Here is a 13,676-nt window from a genome sequence, read left to right as displayed (position 1 = left end):
GCTGGGCTGTTCTTATGGTTTTATTTAGTTAATAAGTTTTTTTTTATTTTTTAAACATTTATTAATATTTATTTTTTAGAAAAGTTAACATGGTTACATAATTCATGCTCTTACTTTACCCTTCACCCCTCCGCCCCGAGCTCCCCCCCAATGGCTGATGTGTATTTCCACTGGTTTTAACATGTGTAATTGATCAAGACCTTTTTCCAAATTATTGATAGTTGCATTGGTGTGGTAGTTTTGAGTCTAAATTCCGAATCATGTCCCCCTCAATTCATGTGTTCAAGCAGTTGTTTTTCTTCTGTTTCCACTCCTGTAGTTCTTCCTCTGAAGGTGGGTAGCATTCTTTTCCATAAGTCCCTCAGAATTGTATTGGGTCATTTCATTTCTGCTAGTACAGAAGTCCATTACATTCTATTTTACCACAGTGCATTGGTCTCTGTGTACAATGTTCTTCTGGCTCTGCTCCTTTCGCTCTGCATCAATTCCTGGAGGTCTTTCCAGTTCACATGGAATTCCCCCAGTTTATTACTCCTTTGAGCACAATAGTATTCCATCACCAGCATATACCAAAATTTGTTCAGCCATTCCCCAATTGAAGGGCATACCCTCCTTTTCCATTTTTTTGCCACCACAAAAAGTGCAGCTATAAATATTTTCGTACAAGTCTGTTTATCTATGATCTCTTTGGGATACAAACCCAACAATGGTATGGCTGGATCAAAGGGCAGGCATTCTTTTATAGCCCTTTGAGCATAGTTCCAAATTGCCAGCCAGAATGGTTGGATCAATTCACAACTCCACCAGCAATGCATTAATGTCCCAGTTTTGCCACATCCCCTCCAGCATTCATTACTCTCCCCTTCTTTCATTTTAGCCAATCTGTGAGGTGAGGTGATACCTCAGAGTTGTTTTGATTTGCATTTCTCTAATTATTAGAGATTTAGAAGACCTTCTCATGTGCTTATTGATACTTTTGATTTCTTTATCTGAAAATTGCCTATTCATGTCTCTTGCCCATTTATCAATTGGGGAATGACTTGATTTGGGGAATGACAATTGGTTTAACTCCTTGTATATTTGAATAATTAGACCCCTGTCAGAGTTTTTTGTTATAAAGATTTTTTCCCAATTTGTTGTTTCCTTTCTGATTTTGGCTACATTTTTTTTGTTTGTACAAAAGGTTCTAAATTTAGTATAATCAAAATCATTTATTTTACATTTTGTAATTTTCTCTAACTCTTGCTTAGTTTTAAAATCTTTCCTTTCCCAGAGATCTGACAAGTAAATTATTCTGTGTTCACTTAACTTATTTATAGTTTCCCTCTTTATATTCAAGTCATTCACCCATTCTGAATTTATCTTGGTGTAGGGTGTGAGATGTTGATCTAAACCTAATCTCTCCCATATTGTTTTCGAAATTTCCCAGCAGTTTTTGTCAAATAGTGGATTCATGTCCCCAAAGTTGGGCTTTTGGGGTTTATCATACACTGTCTTGCTGATGTCACTTACCCCAAATCTATTCCACTGATCCTCCCTTCTGTCTCTTAGCCAATACCATACCATTTTGATGACCACTGCTAGGCCCCCTTCCTTCACATTTTTTTCATTATTTCCCTTGATTTTCTTGATCTTTTGTTATTCCAGATGAACTTTGTTATAGTTTTTCCTAATTCAGTAAAAAAGTTTTTTGGTAATTTGATAGGTATGGCACTAAACAGGTAAATTAATTTGGGTAGAATTGTCATTTTTATTCTGTTAGCTCGTCCTACCCATGAGCAATCAATATTTTTCCAATTGTTTAGATCTAGTTTTAATTGTTTGGAAAGTGTTTTGTAGTTGTTTTCGTATAATTCCTGTGTTTATTTTGGTATATAGATTCCTAAGTATTTTATATTGTCTAGGGTGATTTTAAATGGTGTTTCTATTTCTACCTCTTGCTGCTCTACTGTGTTGGAAATATATAGAAATGCTGATGATTTATGTGCATTTATTTTGTATCCTGCAACTTTGCTAAAGTTGTTGATTATTTCTACAAGCTTCTCAATTGATTCTCTAGGATTTTTTAAGTAGACCATCATATCATCTGCAAAGAGTGATAGCTTAGTCTCCTCATTGCCTATTTTGATACCTTCAATTTCTTTTTCTTCTCTAATTGCTACTGATAGTGTTTCTAGTACAATGTCAAAAATAGAGGTGATAATGGGCATTCTTGTTTCACTCCTGATCTTATTGGGAAGGTTTCTAATTTATCCCCATTGCATATAATGCTTGTTGATGGTTTTAGGTATATGTTGTTTATTATTTTTAGGAAAGGTCCTTATTTTCATATACTTTCCAGGGTTTTCAATAGGAATGGGTGCTGTATTTTGTCAAAGGCTTTTTCAGCAACTATTGAGATAATCATGTGATTTTTGTTTGTTAGATTGTTGATATGGTCAAATATGTGGATAGTTTTCCTAATGTTGAACCATCCTTGCATTCCTGGTAAAAATCCCACCTGATCATGTTGGATGATTCTCTTGATCACTTGCTGGATTCTCTTTGCTAATATTCTATTAAAAATTTTTTCATCTATGTTCATTAGGGAGATTGGTCTATAGTTTTCTTTCTCTGTTTTTGGTCTACCTGGCTTTGGAATCAGTACCATATTTGTGTCATAAAAGGAATTTGGCAGGACTCCTTCTTTGCTTATTATATCAAATAATTTGTATAGTATTGGGACTAGTTGCTCTTTGAATGTCTAATAGAATTCACTTGTGTATCCATCAGGCCCTGGTGATTTTTTCCTAGGGAGTTCTTTGATGGCTTGTTCAATTTCTTTTTTGGATATGGGATTATTTAGGTATTCTATTTCTTCTGCTGTTAATCTAGGCAATTTGTATTTTTGTAAATATTCATCCATATCTCCTAGATTGCTATATTTATTGCCATATAACTGGGCAAAATAGTTTTTAATGATTGCCTTACTTTCCCCTTCATTAGAGGTGTGGTCTCCCTTTTCATCTTTGATACTGTCAATTTGGTTTTCTTCTTTCCTTTTTTTTATTATATTGACCAGTACTTTGTCTATTTTATCTGTTTTTTCAAAATGCCAGCTTCTAGTCTTATTTATTAATTCAATAGTTATTTTACTTTTGATTTTATTAATTTCTCCCTTGATTTTTAGTATTTCTAATTTAGTTTTCATCTAGGGTTTTTAAATTTGCTCGTTTCCTAATTTTTTAAGTTACATGCCCAATTCATTCATCTCTGCCCTCCCTAATTTGTTAATATATGCACTCAAGGATATAAATTTTCCCCTGAGTACTGCCTTGGCTGCATCCGACAGAGTTTGGTAGGATGCCTCAACATTGTCATTCTCTTCAGTGAAATTGATGATTGTTTCTATGATTTCTTCTTTGACTAGCTGGTTTTGGAGAATCATATTATTTAATTTCCAATTAGTTTTTGATTTGCCTGTCCAGGTACTCTTACTAATTATTATTTTTATTGCATTATGATCTGAGAAGGTTACATTTATTATTTCTGCTCTTTTTTTACATTTGTTTGCAACGTTTCTATGTCCTATTACATGGTCAATCTTTGTGAATGTGCCATGTGCAGCTGAAAAGATTCCTTTTTGTCCCTATTTATTTTCCTCCACATATCTATTAAATCTAATTTTTCTAGGACTTCATTCACCTCTCTTGCCTCTTTCTTCTTTATTTTTTGGTTTGATTTATCTAAATCTGAAAGAGGGATATTTAGATCTCCCACTAGTATGGTTTTACTATCTATTTCCTTCTTGACCTCTGCCAGTTTCTCCTTTATGAATCTGGTTGCTATGCCATTTGGTGCATACATATTGAGCAATGTTATTTCGTCATTGTCTATACTGCCTTTTATCAGGATGTAATGATCTTCCCTGTCTTTTTTAATCATATCTATTTTTACTTTGGCTTTGTCAGAAATCATAATTGCAACTCCTACCTTCTTTTTCTCATTTGAGGCCCAAAGGATTTTGCTCAAGCCCTTTACCTTAAACCTGTGTATGTCCATCCGCCTCATATGTGTTTCTCGTAGACAACATATGGTAGGATTTTGGATTTCTAATCCACTCTTCTATTTGCTTCCTTTTTATGGGAGCGTTCATCCCATTCACATTCAGAGTTATAATTATCAGTTGTGTATTCACTGACATTTTGGTATCCTCTCATAGTTCTACCTCTTCTTCTTACACTATTTCCTTTTAAACCCGTGGTTTGCTTCATGCCAGTAACCCTTGTCCCCTCCCTTGATTTACTTCCCTTTCTACCCCCTCCCTTATTATTTCCCTCTTTTTATTTTTAAGGCCTAATGAATTCCCTCCCTCTTCTTCTCCCCTCCCTTTTTTGACCTCCCTATTCCCCTGCTCCCCTTGCTTTATCCTTTCTGACTTTCTCAGTAGGGTTAGATAGAGTTTTATATCCCAATGGATAAAGCTACTCTTCCCTCTCAGGGTTAATTACACTTAGAGTAGTAATGTTTAAATATTACCTCTTAATGCTCTCTTCCTCTCCTTTTTATAATAGTATTCATCCCTTCCCCTTCCCATGCCCTCTTTGTGTTTAATAGAATATCCTGTTTTTCTTATTCATTGAAGTTCCTCTTGGTGTCCTCTTGTATTCACCCCCCTCTTTCCCACCTCCATATCATCTTAGACCATTTAGTATTCCAACTTCTCCCTATGAATAATACTTCTAATTACTATAATAGTGAATACTATAATAGTGAATAGAGTTCCTTACAGAGAATTATACATAACATTTCTCCACATAGAAATACAAATAATTAGATAATATTGAAGCCCCAAAAGAGGCAAATTTAAAAAATACGAGTTTTCTTTCTTTCCCCTCTGTTTCTTATTTACCTTTTTATATTTCTCTTGATTTTTGTGGTTGGTTATCAAACTTTTCATTTAGTCCTGGTCTTTTCTGTGCAAATACTTGGAAATCTTCTATCTTGTTGAATGCCCAAACTTTCCCCTGGAAGTATATAGTTAGTTTTGATGGGTAGGTGATCCTTGGTTGTAGACCCAGTTCTCTTGCCTTTCTGAATATCATATTGCAAGCCTTGCAGTCTTTTAGTGTGGAGGCTGCCAGATCCTGTGTGATCCTGATTGGTGCTCCTTATATACTTTGACTACCTGCTTATTCGATTTATAGTGCTACTATCTATTAATACTTGCTTACATTTATACATAGACTCTTTCATAGTTGTCTATATATTTGTTTATCTGTTTATGCCTATTCATATTTATTTAGGTTTGTACTTGTTAATACTTCTCTGTGTTTTTCTACATAAGTTTTAGCTCCTGTCCCTAGTTCGCTAAGATCGTGTCCTCCGGTTTCGGGGTTTGATGGAATAAGGTACGATTTTATATTTAAGGGGGTAAGGGGGTTTAGTGAATATATACCTTAAATTTATATTCATTAATTTAAATATTATTAATTATTATTTATTATTAATTATTATCATTTATTTATTTGTTTGTTTGTTTTGTTTTGTTTTTTTATTTATTTTTATTTTATTCGTGTGCTTGTCACCCGGGTGGAATATATAAATATATATGTCTATAGATCATTGATTTAATATCTACTATAAATTGATTAATTATTAAATTATTACTTCTTATTACTACGTATACACGTTATGCGTTAATTCTTATATATAATAATATGTCTTATAATCATTCATATAATATCCTCATTTATTCTGTGTGAACACCAAGCATGTTAGATCCTAGGTTGATATCGGTGTCTGAGGCTCCTGCCCATTGGATATAACTCCCCCGAAAAAAATCTTACCCCATGCCAGTTAGAATCAGTTATGCCACGTTATGGGCTGACTAGTAATCGAAACATCGTGATGCCTTATTTAATGGCAATTCGGATGCAATGAACGAATTTATGATCCTAAAGTAACAACCAGTAGCCTGTTCAAGGAATTAGGTACGTCACAACTCATGCCTCTCCTCTGAAGGATGTTAAGCCTTTAGATGGTGGGATGGTGGTCTCTCGTGAGAAGTGGATTGAGGTATTCCTGATGGTTATGATATGCTTGTCAGATTAAGGTTTGTGATTCCTGTTACCATGGACAGTATGTATATGTACGCCAACATAATATGTCTTATGTAAGATTATGCATAATATTAGGTAATGAATATCCATATACTATATGATTAATAGTACTGTAATATATATATGTATCTAGTAATACAAGAGTATAATGTATTATAAGATATGCTAGAGGTAAATAAATCCATGTAATATAGACATATATAATGTATATAGTATAATTATACATATAATGTATATAGTATAATTATACATGTGCTTTTTTTACTTTTTTTTACTTTTATAAATGAATTTAATACTGACATAGCATATAAATTGTTTATCAGGAAGTAGTTTAATTAGAACACCAGCTTTGGGAGTTGGCGGTAGGGTGATAGGCCCTTTTCTTGAGATGTCCTAGGAAGGAGTTTTCCTTCATTGTTGGCTTACAAGGCCAGTATTTTTATTAAATTACTTGGACAGTTAGGGGTATTTGGGTTGGAGTATATAGTTCTCGAATATTCCTGCTAGTGGTATTAGGATGAGGATGGTGGTGAAGTATGAGATTGAGGCTACTTGGCCAATGATGATGAATGGTTGTTCTACAGGTTGACCTCCAATTCATGTGAGGATAAATAGGTTGGCTGTAAGAATTCAGAATAGGGTTTGTGAGACTGGTCGGAACATAAGGCTTCGTTGTTTAGACGTGTGGAGGAAGGGGACTACTAACAGAACAAGGATAGATGCTAGTAGTGCTAGTACTCCCCCTAGTTTATTAGGGATTGATTGGAGGATAGCGTATGCGAAAAGGAAGTATCATTCTGGTTTAATATGGGGTGGGGTGTTTAGTGGGTTGGCTGGTGTAAAGTTGTCTGGATCTCCTAGTATATCTGGGGAGAATAAGGCTAATGACAGGAGGGTGAGGATTATAAGGATAAGTCCTAGGATGTCTTTAATGGTGTAGTAGGGGTGGAATGGGATTTTATCTGAGTCAGGATTAATTCCTGTTGGGTTGCTGGAGCCTGTTTCGTGGAGGAATAATAGGTGGACAATGACTAAGGCTAGGATAATGAAGGGTAGGATAAAATGGAAGGCAAAGAATCGGGTTAATGTTGCTTTATCTACGGAAAAGCCACCTCAGATTCATTCAACTAAGATTGTGCCGATGTAAGGAATGGCTGATAGGAGGTTAGTAATAACGGTGGCCCCTCAGAATGACATTTGTCCTCATGGGAGAACATATCCAACAAATGCGGTTGCTATAACTGTTAGGAGTAGGATTACTCCGATGTTTCAGGTTTCTTTGAATAGGTAGGATCCGTAGTAGATTCCTCGTCCTACGTGGAGGAATAGGCATATGAAAAATATAGATGCTCCATTTGCGTGTAGATTGCGAATTAGTCAACCGTAGTTTACGTCTCGACAGATGTGGGCTACTGATGAGAAAGCTGTTAGTGTGTCTGATGTGTAGTGTATAGCTAGGAATAGTCCTGTAAGGATTTGGATGATTAGGCAGATTCCTAAGAGAGATCCAAAATTTCATCAGGCTGAAATGTTAGAGGGTGCAGGGAGGTCAATAAAGGAGTGGTTAATAATTTTTGCAAGGGGGTGAGTTTTTCGTAGGTTGGTCATTAAGTTTTTGTAGTTGAAATACAACAATGGTTTTTCATGCCATAGGTTATGGTTAAAGTCCATGCTAAAATAATAAAAATGATAATTATTTTTTTATTTCTTTGTTATTAATCGTAGGGTTTGTAGCTTTTGCTTCTAAGCCTTCTCCGGTATATGGGGGGTTAAGTTTGGTTGCTAGTGGGGGTTTAGGCTGTGCAGTGGTGGTGTGTTTAGAAGATGTATTTTTAGGGTTAGTTGTTTTTTTAGTCTACTTAGGTGGTATATTAGTAGTTTTTGGTTACACTACTGCTATGGCTACAGAAAAGTTTCCGGAGACATGGATTGGAAATGTGGCTATAAGTATGTTATTGTTTGTTTTATTGATGGAAGCAGTATGATATTATTTGTCTGGAGAAGTTCATATTAATATAGCTATTGAGTTGTTTGATTTTGCTGGGACCCATTGTATTGGTCAAGATTTTAATGGTGTTTCATTATTGTACTGATGTGGTGGTTGAGCCTTAGCTTTGTTAGGGTGGATTTTATTTATTACTATTTATGTTGTATTAGAAGTTGTTCGTGGGCGGAGATTATATAAGTGCTAGAATGAGTGTTATTGAGACAAGAAAAGATAGGAAGTATGTTTTTATTAGTCCTTTTTGAGCTGAGGAAAGTTTTGAAGATGCTAAGGAGTGAGTATAAGCTTGACCTTTAGGTCCTGCTTTCTCATATCAGTTAAGATCAATTAGTATGGTAGCAATTCGTTGACCTATAAATAGGTTTATTAGGGGAGTCATTCGATGAATAATGTGAGTGAAGTAGCCTAGTAAATTAGAGAAGGAGACAGTATGGTTAGTTGAGTTTATGAGTTTATTGCTAAGAGAGTTTAGTTCTATGCCGATTAAAAGGCCCAGAAGGGTGACTATTAGGGCAGATAGTTTGATTATGGTTGGCATGGTTATGGAGATGGATGATGTTGGGGGAATGTTAGCTGTTAAGATGAAGCCTGCAAAAATGCTTCCTAGAGTGAGTCGTATAATAGGGTTAATTAGGTTAGGGTTGTTTTCATTAATTGGGGTTATTGGTGTAAATCGGGGGTAGCCTAAGAGGGCGTAGAAGATAATACGTAGGCTGTAGATAGCGGTTAAGGAAGTGGCAATTAGTGTTATAACGAGGGCTCATGAGTTTGTGTATGATATATTTAGGGCTTCGATGATTGAGTCTTTTGAGTAGAAGCCTGCTAGAAAAGGGGTTCCTGTAAGTGCAAGGCTGCCTGTTATTAAGGCAGAGGATGTGATAGGTATTGAGTTAAATAGTCCTCCTATTTTTCGAATGTCTTGTTCGTCATTGAGACTATGGATGATGGATCCAGAGCATAGGAATAGCATTGCTTTGAAGAAGGCGTGGGTGCAGATATGTAAGAATGCTAGGTGAGGCTGGTTGAGGCCTACAGTAACTATTATTAGACCTAATTGACTAGATGTTGAAAAGGCTACGATTTTTTTGATATCGTTTTGTGTAATTGCGCAGATGGCTGTGAACAGAGTTGTTATGGCCCCTAAGCATAGAGCGGTTGTGAGGATAATTTGATTGTTTTCGATTATAGGATGAAATCGGATTAGGAGGAAGATTCTGGCTACTACTATAGTGCTGGAGTGGAGTAAGGCTGATACGGGAGTTGGTCCTTCTATGGCGGAAGTCATAGGTGAAGCCCAAATTGGGCAGACTTTCCGGTGGCTGCAATAATTAGGCCAAGGAGGGCAATAGTATCTATGTTAGTTGAGAAGATGTGCTGAAGATCTCATGAGTTGTTATTTAGTATTAGTCAGGCTATGGATAGTATAAACCCAATGTCCCCAATGCGGTTATATAGGATGGCCTGGAGGGCTGCGGTATTAGCGTCTGTTCGTCCATACCATCAACCAATGAGTATAAAGGATATGATTCCTACGCCTTCTCATCCAATGAAAAGTTGGAATAGGTTGTTGGCTGAAACTAAGATGATCATTGTTATAAGGAAGGTAGTTAGGTATTTAAAAAATCGGGAGATATTAGGGTCAGCGTGTATATATCAGAGGGAGAATTCAAGGATGGATCAGGTTACAAATAGGGCAATGGGGATAAAGATAATGGAAAAGAAGTCAAGTTTAAAACTTATTGAGATGGAGAATGAGTGGATTGAGAATCAGTGTCAGTTAGTGATGATTGATTCTTGGCCGTTGTAGATAAAAGTAAATAGTGGAGGTAGGCTGGCGAAAAAGGCTAATATAATTATGTTTTTGCAATAGGAAGGAAAGTGTTTAGTCTTATTAGGAAATATAAGGCTATGGAGGATAGGTAGTGTTAGTAGTATAATTGATAGTAGAGCTGTTGAATTGAGAATAGGATTAATTACTTTTATTTGGAGTTGCACCAAAGTTTTTGGTTCCTAAGACCAATGGATTACTGCTATCCTTTAAAAGTGAGAAAGCCATAATTTTAGTTATGGTCTCAGGAGTTAGCAGTTCTTGATACTTTCTCGGCATATAAGAAGGTTTAAACTTCTATATTTAGATTCACAATCTAATGTTTTTGTTAAACTATATTTGCAGTATGTTATTCCTAGGATATATATTGGGTTAAGTGATAGTATAATTAGTGGTAAGATGTGAAGGATCATTAGTATATGTTCTCGTGTAAGGGATGGGTAGATGGGGATGAGATGATGGGTAAATTTCCCTCGTTGGGAGGTAATAAACATGTATAAGGAGTATAGGGCGGTGATAACTGTGTTAATTCCTAGGAGGAGGATGGAAAAGTTGGATCATGAGAATGATGTTAGTTCTCCTAGGAGATTGATGGATGGGGGTAGGGCTAGGTTAGCTAGGCTAGCTAGTAGTCATCATGTACATATCAGTGGTAGAATTAATTGTAGGCCTCGAGCTAGGATTATAGTACGACTATGAATTCGTTCATAGTTGGTATTAGCTAGGCAGAATAATAAGGAGGATGTCAGGCCATGAGCAATTATTAGTGAGGTAGCTCCTATAAAGCTGGTTGTGGTTTGTATTAGGGCAGCGATAATTACTAATCCCATATGACTAACGGAGGAGTATGCAATTAGTGATTTTAGATCTGTCTGGCGCATGCAGATTGAGCTGGTCATGATTATTCCTCATATGGATAAGATAATGAAGGGGTAAAATAGGTGGGGGGTCATAGGTTCGGTAAATGTGGTGATTCGTATAATCCCATAGCCTCCTAATTTAAGTAGAATGGCTGCTAATACTATTGACTCTGCGATAGGGGCTTCTACATGGGCTTTAGGGAGTCATAAGTGCAGGCCATATAAGGGTATTTTGAGTATAAAAGCAATTATGCAAGCGTACCACAGTATGGAGTTAGACACTGTATTGCTTTGTGGGCTAATGGTAATGTAATTTATTAGGATGTGAAGTGAGCCTAGGTTGTTGTTTAAGTTTAGAAGGGCTACTAGTAGGGGGAGGGATCCAATTAAGGTGTAGAATAAGAAATAAAGGCCTGCGTTTAGTCGTTCGTTTTGGTTACCCCAACGGGTAATAATGATTAGGGTTGGAATTAGGGTGGTTTCGAATAAGATATAAAATATGATTAGTTCTGATGAGGTGAAGGCTATAACTAGTGAAAGTTGAAGAATAATGAGTATAGTCAGGTAAAGTTTTTTTCGTGCTAGAGGTTCTTTTTTTAGGTGATTTTGGCTTGCTATAATCATTAGAGGAAGTAGTCAGCATGTTAGGATTAGAAGGGGGCCTGATAGAGAGTCTATTGAGAATGAGTTATTGAAGTTGTACGATAGGTCTGTGTTGTGATAAATAAGGGGTAAGCTTGTAATGCTGATTAATAGGCTATATATTGTAGTATTAATTCATATTCATGGCTTTTTTGAGTACCAGGTTAGTGGGATTAATATGAGGGTCGGAATAAGAATTTTTAGCATTGTAGGAGGTTTAGGTTTTGTACATGGTCATTTCCGTAAGTGTTAGAGATAGTTACTAATAGAGCTAACCCTACCCCTGCTTCGCAGGCGGAAAACACGAGGAGAATTAATGGTGTTATTGAAGCAGAGAATATGTGGGATTGTGAAATGAGGAGGACTGTTAAGATAAATAAGGATAATATTATGCCTTCTAAACATAGTAGGGTGGATATAAGGTGAGAACGGTAAATAAGGACTCCTGTGAGGGCAAGTATAAAGGCTATAATAATATTTATATTAATTGATGCTATAAGGTGTTCATGGGTTCGAACCATGATATATTGAGTCGAAATCAATTATCTTAATTAGATTAAATACCTATTCAGCTCATTCTAACCCTTTTTGAATTCATTCGTAGACTAGGCCTGCTGTGAGTAGTAGGATTAAGCAGTAGGACATAGTTAACATGGTATAAGGGGTAGGGAGTTGAATCGCTCATGGCAGGGGGAGAAGGAGAGCAATTTCTAGGTCAAATAGTAGGAATGTGATAGCCACTAAGAAGAATTTTATGGAAAAAGGAAGTCGTGCTGATCCTAAGGGGTCAAAACCGCATTCGTAAGGGCTGGATTTTTCTAAATACAGGTATAGTTGAGGTAGTCAGAAGGCGATTATAATTACAATTGTTGCTAGAAGCGAGTTAACAAAAAGGGTAATGATAAGGTTAATTATTTTTCTCTGGTCTTACCCAGAACTTAATGATTGGAAATCAGTAGTACTAATTATACTAGAAAAATATGAGCCTCATCAGTAGATGGATACGTATAGGAATAGTCATACTACATCTACGAAGTGTCAGTATCAGGCGGCTGCTTCGAAGCCGAAATGATGTGTTGAGGTGAAGTGAAAGAAGAGTTGACGGAGAAGGCAGACAATTAGGAATGTAGAGCCAATAATTACGTGGAGGCCGTGGAATCCTGTGGCTACGAAAAAAGTTGAGCCATAAACCCCATCGGAGATTGTGAAGGGTGTTTCATAGTATTCTATAGCTTGGAGGATTGTGAAATAGAGTCCTAGAAGGATAGTAATTAGTAGTGCTTGAATGATTTGTTTTCGGTTTCCTTCTATTAGGCTATGATGGGCCCATGTAATTGAGACTCCCGATGCGAGGAGAATAGATGTATTTAGAAGTGGAACTTCAAGAGGGTTAAGAGGATTGATGCCTGTAGGAGGTCAGCAACCTCCTAGTTCTGGAGTAGGGGCTAGACTTGAGTGGTAAAAGGCTCAGAAAAATCCAATGAAGAAGAAGACTTCTGAGATGATGAATAAGATTATACCGTATAGTAACCCTTTTTGTACTACAGGGGTGTGGTGTCCTTGAAATGTGCCTTCTCGAACAACATCTCGTCACCATTGGTATATTGTTAGCAGTATTGAGATTAGGCCAATTGTTAGGAGAAGTGTGGAATTGAAATGGAATCATATAATTGTGCCGGATGTCAGTAGGAGCGCTGATAGTGCTCCTGTGAGTGGCCATGGGCTAGGATTAACTATGTGGTAAGCATGTGCTTGGTGTGTCATTATGAGTTATCGTGTAGGTAAAGGCTGACTAGAAGAGTAAAAACGTAAGCTTGAATTATTGCTACGGCTAGCTCTAGGATTGTTAAGAGGAATAGAATTGAAAATGTAATGGTTGATACAGCTATGCTAATAGATGAAAGGGCTAATGTGGCTGAACCAATTAAGTGAATTAGTAAGTGTCCTGCAGTAATGTTGGCTGTCAGTCGGACTGCTAAGGCAAGAGGTTGGATAAATAGGCTAATTGTCTCGATGATGATTAGTATTGGGATTAGGGGGGTTGGAGTGCCCTGAGGTAGGAAATGGGCTAATGATATTTTAGGTTTATTTCGAAAGCCTATAATTACTGTACCAGCTCATAGTGGGATAGCTATACCGATATTTATTGAGAGTTGTGTAGTTGGAGTGAATGAGTAAGGTAGAAGCCCTAGGAGATTAGTGGAAGCAATAAATAGGATTAGGGAGATTAATATGAGGGA

At 36.5% G+C, this 13,676-nt stretch overlaps 1 pseudogene; it reads right to left on the bottom strand.

Moving 5' to 3' along the window:
* Positions 1 to 6,893: 6,893 nt before the first annotated feature.
* On the bottom strand, positions 6,894 to 7,928 carry LOC123251111 (annotated as a pseudogene).
* Between the last annotated feature and the right edge of the window lie 5,748 nt (positions 7,929 to 13,676).

This window comes from Gracilinanus agilis, chromosome 1 (genome assembly GCF_016433145.1).
Source record: "Gracilinanus agilis isolate LMUSP501 chromosome 1, AgileGrace, whole genome shotgun sequence".
Taxonomy (NCBI): domain Eukaryota; kingdom Metazoa; phylum Chordata; class Mammalia; order Didelphimorphia; family Didelphidae; genus Gracilinanus; species Gracilinanus agilis.
Note: the sequence above shows the minus strand (reverse complement) of the source record. Positions and strands in the feature narration are given on the sequence as shown.